Source organism: Rhinolophus sinicus, chromosome 12 (genome assembly GCF_057876585.1).
Source record: "Rhinolophus sinicus isolate RSI-liver-muscle chromosome 12, RSI-T2T, whole genome shotgun sequence".
In the NCBI taxonomy this organism is placed as follows: Eukaryota; Metazoa; Chordata; class Mammalia; order Chiroptera; family Rhinolophidae; genus Rhinolophus; species Rhinolophus sinicus.
Window position 1 is genome coordinate 21,509,896 of NC_142512.1, and position 10,852 is coordinate 21,520,747.

At 39.2% G+C, this 10,852-nt stretch overlaps 2 pseudogenes; both read right to left on the minus strand.

Moving 5' to 3' along the window:
- Positions 1 to 2,570: 2,570 nt before the first annotated feature.
- LOC141568925 (mitofusin-1 pseudogene) lies at positions 2,571 to 3,581 on the minus strand (annotated as a pseudogene).
- A 23-nt stretch (positions 3,582 to 3,604) lies between these two features.
- LOC109447244 (mitofusin-1 pseudogene) lies at positions 3,605 to 4,782 on the minus strand (annotated as a pseudogene).
- Between the last annotated feature and the right edge of the window lie 6,070 nt (positions 4,783 to 10,852).

A 10,852-nucleotide genomic window follows, 5' to 3' on the forward strand; every position in this document is an offset into this window, starting at 1 on the left:
CAAGCCCAGCCAGTCAAAAAAGTACCCCATTCAAATGTGAGTTCCCCAGGCCTTGACCTGCGGCCTCCTGAAGTGCCCTTGGGTTGTTAAGATCCTACCTGAAGCCCCAGATCTATTTGGGGTTAGACACATAGACAGCCAGAAATTTCATTTCTCTTCTCAAGTTTCCTCCCTAAAATGAGTCCATTGGAGCCCCAGGGAGTAAATCCCATCCTAGGAGGAGTTCCAGGTCCTAGTAGCAGCTGGGAAGTGAGTCTCTGATAAACCCTGCTGGATGGGAGAGCTTATCAAGTGCCTAGGATCTAGTTGGCACTTCCAACAGTCTATAAAAATGTTTGAGACCTGAAAATAAACTTACAGTGGCACCAAATACAAAAATCAAATTGACAAATAAAAATTAACAACTTAATAATGAAATGTTTCCCCAAAAAGTAAGTTGTCAAGGGCAACTCAATTTAATGTGTAAGGTTTATTTACTGTTGCAGGGAAGGTTGTAAGCTGCCTGGGCGGGGCTGGTGAGGACCCCAGGATTCACTCCCTCCAGGGGTTTTTTTCCCCTCCTACACGTGCTCCAGTGGCCGCTGCAGAAGGGCAGGGCAGATGGGGCTCTAGATAAGATCTCTGGGACATACTGTCACCCCATATCTCTGAGTCACTGAACAGAGGCACTGGCCTCCACAGGATTCCAACCTAGGGCAGCTCTAGGGTGTGGTGGGGTGTGGTGAAGAGGCCAGGGCAGCCTCCCTCCCTAACAGGTGAGGGGGAGGGGACTGGCTACCGCCATTATGCCCTCATCAGGACTCCCTCAACCGAGGTGTGAATTCTCCCCAACCATGCACAGACTAGTGTCACCCACCCCGCACCCCGCACCCCCACTGTAGGCATTGTGGCTACTAAGTTGATTTGGGGTCACATCTTTATAGTCCACCTTTAGTCTGACTTGGCTTGATCTTATTCTCTATTTTTAGCCTCTAACATGTATTCTTATAGGCCCTCCAGGTTCTCTTTGAAATAATGAGGTAAACAAACTCAGGACTTAATCTGTACATGACAAATATTTAAAATGTTCTAAGGCTAAAGATTCTATAAACAAAGTTGATACAGTGACTGGTTGGGGAGAAATATATATGGAACGTCTATAACAAATAAACACAAGTTGTTATATATAAAATATTTAAAACTCCTATAAAACACTAAGGAAAAGGCCAAATGTCCAATAGAAAAAAGGAACTGAACAAGCAATTTGCATAAGAAAGCAAATGACCAATAAACATGAAAAACTACTGAATTTCAGCAATAGTCAAATAGTCGAATAAAGCATTATTTGCCCAACAGATTACAAATTTTTAAAAAAAGAATTGGTGAGAGTGAGGGGGAAGTGGGTTAATTTTAAAGCGAGAGTATAAATTTGTACAACTTTTCTGGAAGCAATTTAGCAGTAATCATCCCAATTTTCAATGCAAATCCCTTTGACTCAGAAATCTTTCTTCTATGAAATTTATCCTATAGAAATATTCAATGTCCAAACATTTTTGTACAAGGACATTCATTGAAACTTTATTTTTAATAGTTAATGATTACATAGATAAACTATGCAGTAGCCATATAATGAAATATTATGCAACCATTAAAAACAATGAAAGCTAGGAATGGACATGGAAAAATGTTCACAATATACTTCAATGAACAATGCAAGATTATTCTATTTTTGTAATTAAAAACAACAACGAAAACTCGAGCTTTTTTTTTTTTTTTTTCCCCATTAGGGAACAGTGTGATTCCCCAGAGCCCATCAGCTCCAAGTCGTTTTCCCTTCAATCCTGTTGTGGAGTCCCTTCAATCTAGTTGTGGAGGCCACAGCTCACTGGCCCATGTGGGAATCAAATCGGCAACTCTATAGCTCAGAGCTCACACTCTAATCAACTGAGCCATCTGGCCGCCCCTCAAGAGTATCTATAAGTCAGTGTTAATTGCAAATACAAGATTTCACTTTAGCTAATTTTAGCAGAGAATAATTCATCAAAGGCTTTTGATAAATCCCTGAAACAGCCAGAGGTCTGGTTTTTTGTTTTTTTTTAATGAAAATATAAGGAGTAAAAATAGTGTATTTATTAGTGATTTACATACCTGCCAGAATGGCAAAAGTGTCTGTAACTTGCATGAATAATACACTCCAGAACATTCCACATCCCCTCTTGGTGTTTAGAACAATGCAGTTTGTAAAGCAAAAAGTGACTTCCCATCAGACATCAAAAATTAGTTTTGAGAAAGAAGATGAAAGGGGTATTCTCTAACTCCTGGATGCTAGGAAGCAGAGTTTTTCAGAATCAAAAACGAAGAGAGCTCCAATTAAGAGAAAGGCCCCACCCCTCAAGAGTCACATAGTTGGTTCTGTTGCTTTTAACTAATTTAACACCCTGAGATAGATCATTACCAGAATCTACACAAGAATTTGCTATTTAGGTACAGTGAGTACAATTCATATTTAAAGTCATTTCATAAAAATAACTGTCCCAAATCATCCAAGTTCCATTTTCTCCTATGATGGTCACCAACAGAGATCGCTATGGTTAAGAGCCTTCTTCATTGCTTGAATGTAGAAACTGCTTAGGAAAATTCTCCAGCTCATTTTTAAGTTGAACAGCTTTATTTCTTAAAAGCTTTGTTTGGTGTTTCCTCCCATTGATCTATCTCTTTGGAAAATCTAGCAATTTCTTCTTGTAGATGTCCTTGTGTAATATCAACTTGTTGGCACAGGCAAGCAAAAGTTCTTGCCATTGCCTGTTGTACTTGATGGCTGCCATTTGCACTAGTGAAACCAACAATGATCTGCAGTTTTTCAGTTGCATAGTTCACAAACTGCTGTTTAAAGGCTCTCTCCTTGGCACAGGTGGTCCCAGTCAGCCTTTCATAAAGATACAAAGCTCCATGCATCCTTAATGAACAGATGTGAGTTTCCAGCCTACACTTTTCCAAATCACTCTTCCAACAACGATGATGCCCATAGACAGTCTCCATGTAAGAGAAGCTAATCATGTTATTAATGTAATCATGAGTTCTCCCTGTGATGTATTATTTGGCGTTGCTGGATTGGTAGGAGAAGCGGGAGTACCGTGTTTCCCCGAAAATAAGATGTAGCCAGATCATCACCTCTAATGCGTCTTTTGGAGCAAAAATTAATATAAGACCTGATAATATAATATAATATAATATAATATAATATAATATAATATAATATAATATAATATAATATAATATAATATAATATAATATAATATAATATATAATACCGGGTCTTATATTAATTTTTGCTACAAAAGATGCATTAGAGTTGATGGTCAGGCTAGGTCTTAGTTTCGGGGAAACACGGTAGAAGCTAAAGTTCTGGGGAGCTGAAAGAGAGGCTCTGATAATCCTAGAAGCACCCTGCGAGCATTCATAGGGCCCAAGAAACGATGGACAAGGGAAGACCAGCCCAAGGAAAAACAAAAGACAATATCCTCTTGAAAATCTGAACATAACTTGTGGCAATTTAGGTCATAGCTGAGATCAAATTTCTTGCAAGGAATCAGTGTGTGTAGTTTATTCTACATATGTTTTTCTTAACATCCAGTGTTAAAAGGTTCATTTGGTTTCAGATAAAGTCCAGTCTATCAATTTGATCTTCCCTCTCTTCCACTGAATAAACTCTTTTCTCTGCTGCCGCCACGCTTATTGAATCCATTATGTTTTTCACAGTATCTAGTATCTGTTGAGCTCTGATAGTGGGCTGTTCAAACTTTGTTTTCACTGATGACTGCAAGATACCCTCCTCAAAGATTTGTTCAAAATTCTGAACCTCCTGTAATCTTGCCTGAAATCTTTCCTCAAGTGCACCACCAACTTCTGACATCCCCTGTGCTTTGTGCATTCCAGCATTAAGAACTTCCTTTGCAGAAATAAAGATATGATTCTTGCTTCTGAAGGACCCACAACTTTGAGCTCCTCCACGAAGAAACGTAGGCATCTTTCCATGTGCTGTCTGCGTAGATCTTCCATGTATCCTGGCTATGATGCAGAGGCATTCCAACGATTATTCAGAATGAAAATATTAGGCTTGGAAAGTTGCTCATTTACCCTGTGAAAAAACTGTTTTTCCATGTTTATTAGTGTTGATTCAGAGTTTGTGACCAAAATGAAGACATCAGCATCTAAGCAAACCTTATCAATCCAGCTATCCAGCTCAGTAGTGACATCTGTACTTGGACTGGCCACTAATACCAGGTCATCTCTGAAGAGGGCACATTTTGCCTTTGACCAAACCACATGCACGAGAGAGCCAGCTTTCAAGTCTTTGTCCACATGAAGGGCATGGGCGAGCTGATTAACTGTCTTCACACTCTTTTTTTTAAAATCTAATCCTCTGTCATAAGATAAGCTTTATCTCCATCAATACCTTCAACACTCAGTAAGCAATTGGTCGTATGGCCAATCCTACTGGGGAGGACTTTATCCCACAACATTGCATTGATAACAGGGCTCTTCCCACCGCTTGTCCTGCCAAAATAGGCCACTGTCATGTGTCTCCGAGACAGCACTTCACCAATGATGGAAAGCTTGTTTTATACCCCTGTATTTCTACCATATCATCCTCAGTAGCTATTTGATCAAGTTCTGGATTCTTGGCTGTCGCTTCAACAAAATGTGACCCTTCAGTAACACACTCCAGTAACTGTCCAAGATTGTCGTAATTGCCTTCTTTGCCAGCACAAAGTGCTTCCGTGGAGAAGCACTTTCTGCCATTATGCTAGCTGTCCTGGCTCCGACCTGTCACTCGGCAACTGCAGTTCAGCCACAGCCCTCAGGCCGCCTCATCCTTTTAAAGGAGGTTCCAGAGGTCTGGCTTTCATGTTTTGCCACCATTAATATTCAAACCAGACCACAGGACTCCTCTAGCAAAGACCCCACTGCCACAATTTCTGGGTGCCAAGAATGCTGAGCAGTAGTTATAAGGATCTTCTTTATGGCTACCCCTGAGAAGTCAACTGCCTCTGTAACCACAATTGCTAAAAGATGGATAACACATGGCCCCTGCGTCCTCATGTCGCTCTTTTTCAGACTCTCGCACAGCTGTTTCTAAATAATAAAGTAGATCATGTGCCTGAGCTCAAGCAGTAAGGGAAGCTGGGAAGGCAAATTCTAGCTCCTCTCTCGGTAAGGTGGACCTCATAATGTGAGAAATGCTCGTCCCCACAGGAAAGCTATTCAAAAGATCCTGGATCTTTCAAATAGGAAAGCTATTAAAAAATACACAAAGCGGGCGGCCAGTTAGCTCAGTTGGTTAGCCTGTGTTGCTACTAACACCAAGGTTGCCGGTTCGATCCCTACATGGGGTGGAGAGCTGTGCTCTCAAAAAAAAAAAAAAAAACCACACAAAGCATATACTCCTCCCCTTAGATGCCCCACGTCTTTCATACTTAAATTTCCAAAACAGTAATGACAACATACTCCCCTAACAATTCACTTATCCTGTACACAAATGAAAATGAAACTATCCTTTCCCCAAAAGGAGGGCATTTGAAAGCCAAGTGACTTACCACATCCAGCTCCAAGACTAAGATCTCAGGCTGTTGTCTATTATCCCTCTAATTCTGTCAGTTATGTCTTGGTATTCCACAATATAGACTATAAAGTTAACCAACAAAAAATATACCTTTTACAAAATAGGAAAAATAGATAGGGAAAATTAGTTAAGAATGTAAACATAGCAAAGAAGAAAATGTGGGTACATACTATAGCCCTCATTTATGCGACTGGTCACTAGGTCAGAATTGACATTTATGATTTCCCTCTTCCACTATTCATTTCACGTTCTCCTAGTTCACAGCCGGCAACTCAGATGGTCAGGGTTCTTTATCGGGTGGTATGGTCCAAATCTTTATTTCTAAAGGATCTGAGCCTTTAGTGGTCCTGCGTTTGTGAGGTTGCTATGACTTTCCATTAACTTTTACCTCTGGAAGTTGCAGTGTTAAGTGGCATTCCCTTGGATATTCCTCTAGAGTCTAGACAGCTCTTTGCTACTCCTATTATACAGCAACAACCTTATTTCTCCTTGGAAAGCAGGATCAATCTTCTATGCCAATATTGCAATCTTATCTTTTGCCTGGTTATTCAATGGCAGAAAAGATCAAAAAGTCCAGGTGACAATCTCAGCTTCCATTTCAATGCAACCATTCTTGTGGTCCCTGGTGGAAGCATTTTCCCCTTTCTTGGGATTTTTTCAGCGTTCTTTTTCTAACTTCTTATTTTAAGACCTAGCTTATTATCAACCTCTTTGTTTTCTAATACAGGCGATTATAGCTGTAAATTTCCTTCAGGTGACCATGTTGGCTTTATCCCATATATTTTTTAAAAATCTGAAACTTGTCAATCATCATCAAATAGACCATGACGCAGGATATAGTCTACCTTCGTGGGCATTTTATGTACATTTGAAGAGAATGTATATTTTGCAGTTGCTGCGTATTGTTTTGTTTTATAAATGTCTATTAGGTTAAGTTGGTTGTTAGTATTGTTCAAATAATCTCTATGCTTTCTATCAATTACTGAGAGAAGGCTGTAAAGAACTCTAACTATGGTTAACAGATTTGTTTACTTTTATCTTTAGTTCTTCATATATATTGTTTTTTTCATATGTTTTCTTCATATGTTTTGAATTACATGCAAACATACTTAACATTGTTTTGTCTTCCTCATGGATTGACCATTTTGTCATCATGACATGTCCCCTTTTATTTCTGGTAATACTCTCTGTCTTGCAGCCTACTTTATCTGACATTAATATAGTCATACCAACTTTATTATGCTTACTGTTAGCATATTATATCCTTTTCCATCCTTTTGCTTTCAACCTGTGTCTTTATATTTAAAGTATATCTCTTATAAACAGCAAACAGTTGGGTCTATTTTTTTTGCCCAGCATGGCAATCTTTTACCTTTTAATTGGAGTGCTTGGTCCATTTATACTTTACGTAATTATTGATACGATTGAGTCTACTGTCTTACTATTTGTTTTCTATTTGCTCCTCAGCTCCTCCTTTGCCTTTTTGGGGGATTAATTTAATATATTTTTAGTACTGTATACATCTATCCATCTCTCTATCCATCCATCAAACTATCTTGTTTGTTTGATGCGTTTCCAAGTAAGTTGTAGATATCAAAACAGCTCATCCAGTAGTACGATGGTAAATGTTTAACAACTGAATCTCTGAGAAAAAAAAGTATTGAATTGTAGTATTTACCAATTTCCATCGTGCAAATATTCCCCTCATGTCTGATTTCAAACTATCAATGTGACACCACTGAACACAGAGTTGGGAAGAGATGATTAATAGTATAGCATTATATAGTATTTCCATTATACAGAATAGATATAACCTCAAGAGCATAGATTATAATAAAATGTCATAGCATTAATAAGAAGTGATGAATTTCAAGTATTTGCTACCTTTGTTTTTAGTATAATTTATTTAATTTAAAGTTTTGTAATTTACTTTTTAACAATGCTGTACTTTATCACTGGCTCTCTACAGAAAATGTTTGCTGATCCCTTCTATAGAGTTTCTAGATAGGAAGTTTTGAAAGTTTCCTGTTATTGATTTCTGACCTTATTGCATTATAGTCATCTGTATATTATTGGTTTTAAAAATATTTGTTGAAATAAATTTTGTTGCCTCATATATGACCAATTCTCAGAAATTACCCATGTATACCTGAGAAAAATATGTATTCTTGAATTTTTTTGTGTAGTGTTGTAAATATAATGTCCATTAAACCAAGATTGTTAACTGTGTTGCTCACATTTTCCATATCTTTATGAACTTTTTTGTTTGCTTGATCATAACTTAACTGAGAGGTGTGTGCTGAAATCTCCTATAATGATGGAGATTTATCTTTGTCAACTATCCTCATTTGTCCACTTGTCCTTGTAATTCTGTTACTTTTGCCCTATATATTTTGAGACTATATTAGGTGCATATGAAATCATAGTTGGACCTTCCTGATGAATTGAAGCTTTTTATCATTGTGTAGTAATTCCCTTTACCCATAGAAAGGCTCTTGTGCACTAACGTCCATTTTGTTTGATATATATACATTTAAAGCACATCTAAAGATTTTTTAAAAATTTTTATTGAGGAATATTGGGGAACAGTGTGTTTCTCCAGGGCCCATCAGCTCCAAGTTGTTGTCTTTTAATCTAGTTATGGAGGGCGCAGCTCAGCTTCAAGTCCAGTCACCATTTTCAATCCTTAGTTGCAGGGGGTGCAGCCCACCATCCTATGTGGGAATCGAACCGGCTCATGCTCTCACCAACTGAGCCATCCGACCGCCCCACATTCTCTTATCTTTTAAGTGTTGATTTTAGTTCATATTTATTTACTATGATTATTATATACTTGGAAATATTCCTATTTTTTATTTATTTTTATTTTTTCAAAGATTTTATTGGGGAAGGGGAATAGGATTCCATTGGGGAACAGTGTGTACTTCCAGGACTTTTTTTTTTTTCCAAGTCAAGTTGTTGTCCTTTCAATCTTAGTTGTGGAGGGTGCCATTCAGCTTCAAGTTGTTGTCCCTTCAGTCTCAGCTGTGGAGGGCACAGCTCAGCTCCAGGTCCAGTTGTCATTTTCTAGTTGCAGGGGGAACAGCCCACCATCTCTTGAGGGAGTTGAACTGGCAACCTTGTGGTTGAGAGGACGTGCTCCAACCAACTGAACCATCCAGGAGCTCAGTGGCAGCTCAGCTCAAGGTACCATGTTCAATCTTTAGTTGCAGGGGGGCACTGCCCACCATCCCTTGTGGGACTTGAGGAATTGAACTGGCAACCTTGTGGTTGAGAGCCTACTGGCCCATGTGGGAATCGAACCGGCAGCCCTCAGAGTTAGCAGCATGGAGCTTTAACCGCCTGAGCCACTGGGCCGGCCAGCGTATCATGTTATTTTGTAATTATATTTTTCTTAATTTTTTTATGCTTTGTTTTTATTTTTTCCTGCCTTCTTTAGAACTGAATGGAATTTACATGTTAATTTTTATATTATCAAAATAACATATCTTAATAGTGTAGTGTAAGCTCTGACAGTTGTTATTTTTGGAATGTAATTACCTGATTTAACCTTTGGTTGCTGAGGCACCCACTTCAAAAAAGCATCCAGTTCAAGGAAAGCTATCTACTAGATAAATAGCCAGGCAGCCACTCCTCACTGTGGCTCCTTTGTTTTAGAGATCTTAGTTGATTTCAATAACTGACCATCTCACCACTTGATTTTCTTTTCTCTTTTTTCTCTACCCTCACTTTAAATTCCTGCTCTTATATTTTAAATTCACCAACTGTGAGCCTGCAAAACCTCTAACCCCCACTCTGACCCCAATAAAAACAGAACCCCAAGAAACGTGCACGTTTTCTTTACCCGTGACCTTACTGTGTGACTTCAGGAGTGCTGTGTAATTTCCAGGTCCTGTAAATAATAAACTTTTATTTTTTCAAAGTTTATGGTTATTGCTGAGGTGCATCTTGCTTTCATAATAAGAACCACAAGGGTTGGTCCAGTCAATAACATTGGTTATTAATAGGCTGAGACCAGCAAAAACAATTGGCACAGTCACAGGATTGCATGATTGCCTCTGCCATTAACAGGGGAACGCCCTTTACCTACAACTTCCTTACTAACCACCTAATTCAGGTGGATAACACCATCCAGGAAAGGAAAGGAGCATTGCTTGCTGGGGTGGGGCGGGGGGCGTCTGCCTTACTTTCGTGTATTACCTCTGTTGTGTGTCGCTTACGGTATCCAACCCAAAAGGTCATGGCTTCCACAATAATCCAACAAACTCCCAAGAGCAGCGTGATGAGGGTCATACGGTCTAATAAGAAGAACGGACCACTAATTATAAAGGTTTTAATGAATAATTCATGAGGGTAAAGGTCATTTCTGCCTCAAGACTAAGGAAAACTAAGGAACGTGGATTGGATGTCACTGCCCAAGTAGAGGCTCTGGGTTACAAGCACTAAGAAAAGATTCCAGTGTGTGAGGAAGACGGGAGACCTCTGCTGTTACCACTGAGTCGGTGGGTTGTGCCCACACTGTATGTTCTAACCTGAAAGAGTGAAATAGCCTTGCAACCAGAAATCAATGGCACCACCACAGGGAAAGTGCAACAAAGGCCTACGGTCTCAGTGTCACCACTTTACACACTAATATTGCTCTTTGTCCCTTGACCTGATGGGATATTATGGGTTCAACCCCTGGTGTGATATTGCTAAAAAATTAATGGGCAAATATGAATGTCCTGAACATCTGATGCCAGCACCTCCTAAGACCCCTGAGGAAGTAGGTAACCAGCTCCTTGATAAATGCAAAGCTCCACGGAAGCTTCCTGAGCATTGCAGTGCCATGTTTACCAACACGCCAAAACTCTAGTATTATGCTCCACAGGCCTCGGGGCTTTCCCTAAGGACCCTGTGCATATCACACCAGTGTAAGCAGACCCCAATCCCAAAGAGGTCTCTTGGGATACCCTGGAAGGGAAATCAGCCACCTATGAAGAGGGCTCACAGTAATATTATCAAAAATTAAGCTTTGATTGCCAAAGCATCCACTTCAAAGAGATATCCACTTCAATGATGGCAATCTCAAATAAACAAATTGCCTTCAGGTAACAGTAAAAATATCAATTCTCCTCAAATTAACATACAGATTTAATACAACCCCTATCAAAATCATAGCAAGAGTTTTTGTAGATATACACAAGGTTATGTGGAAAGGCAAATTTATGTGGAAAGGCAAATAAACTAGAATAGCTAAAAACAATTTTG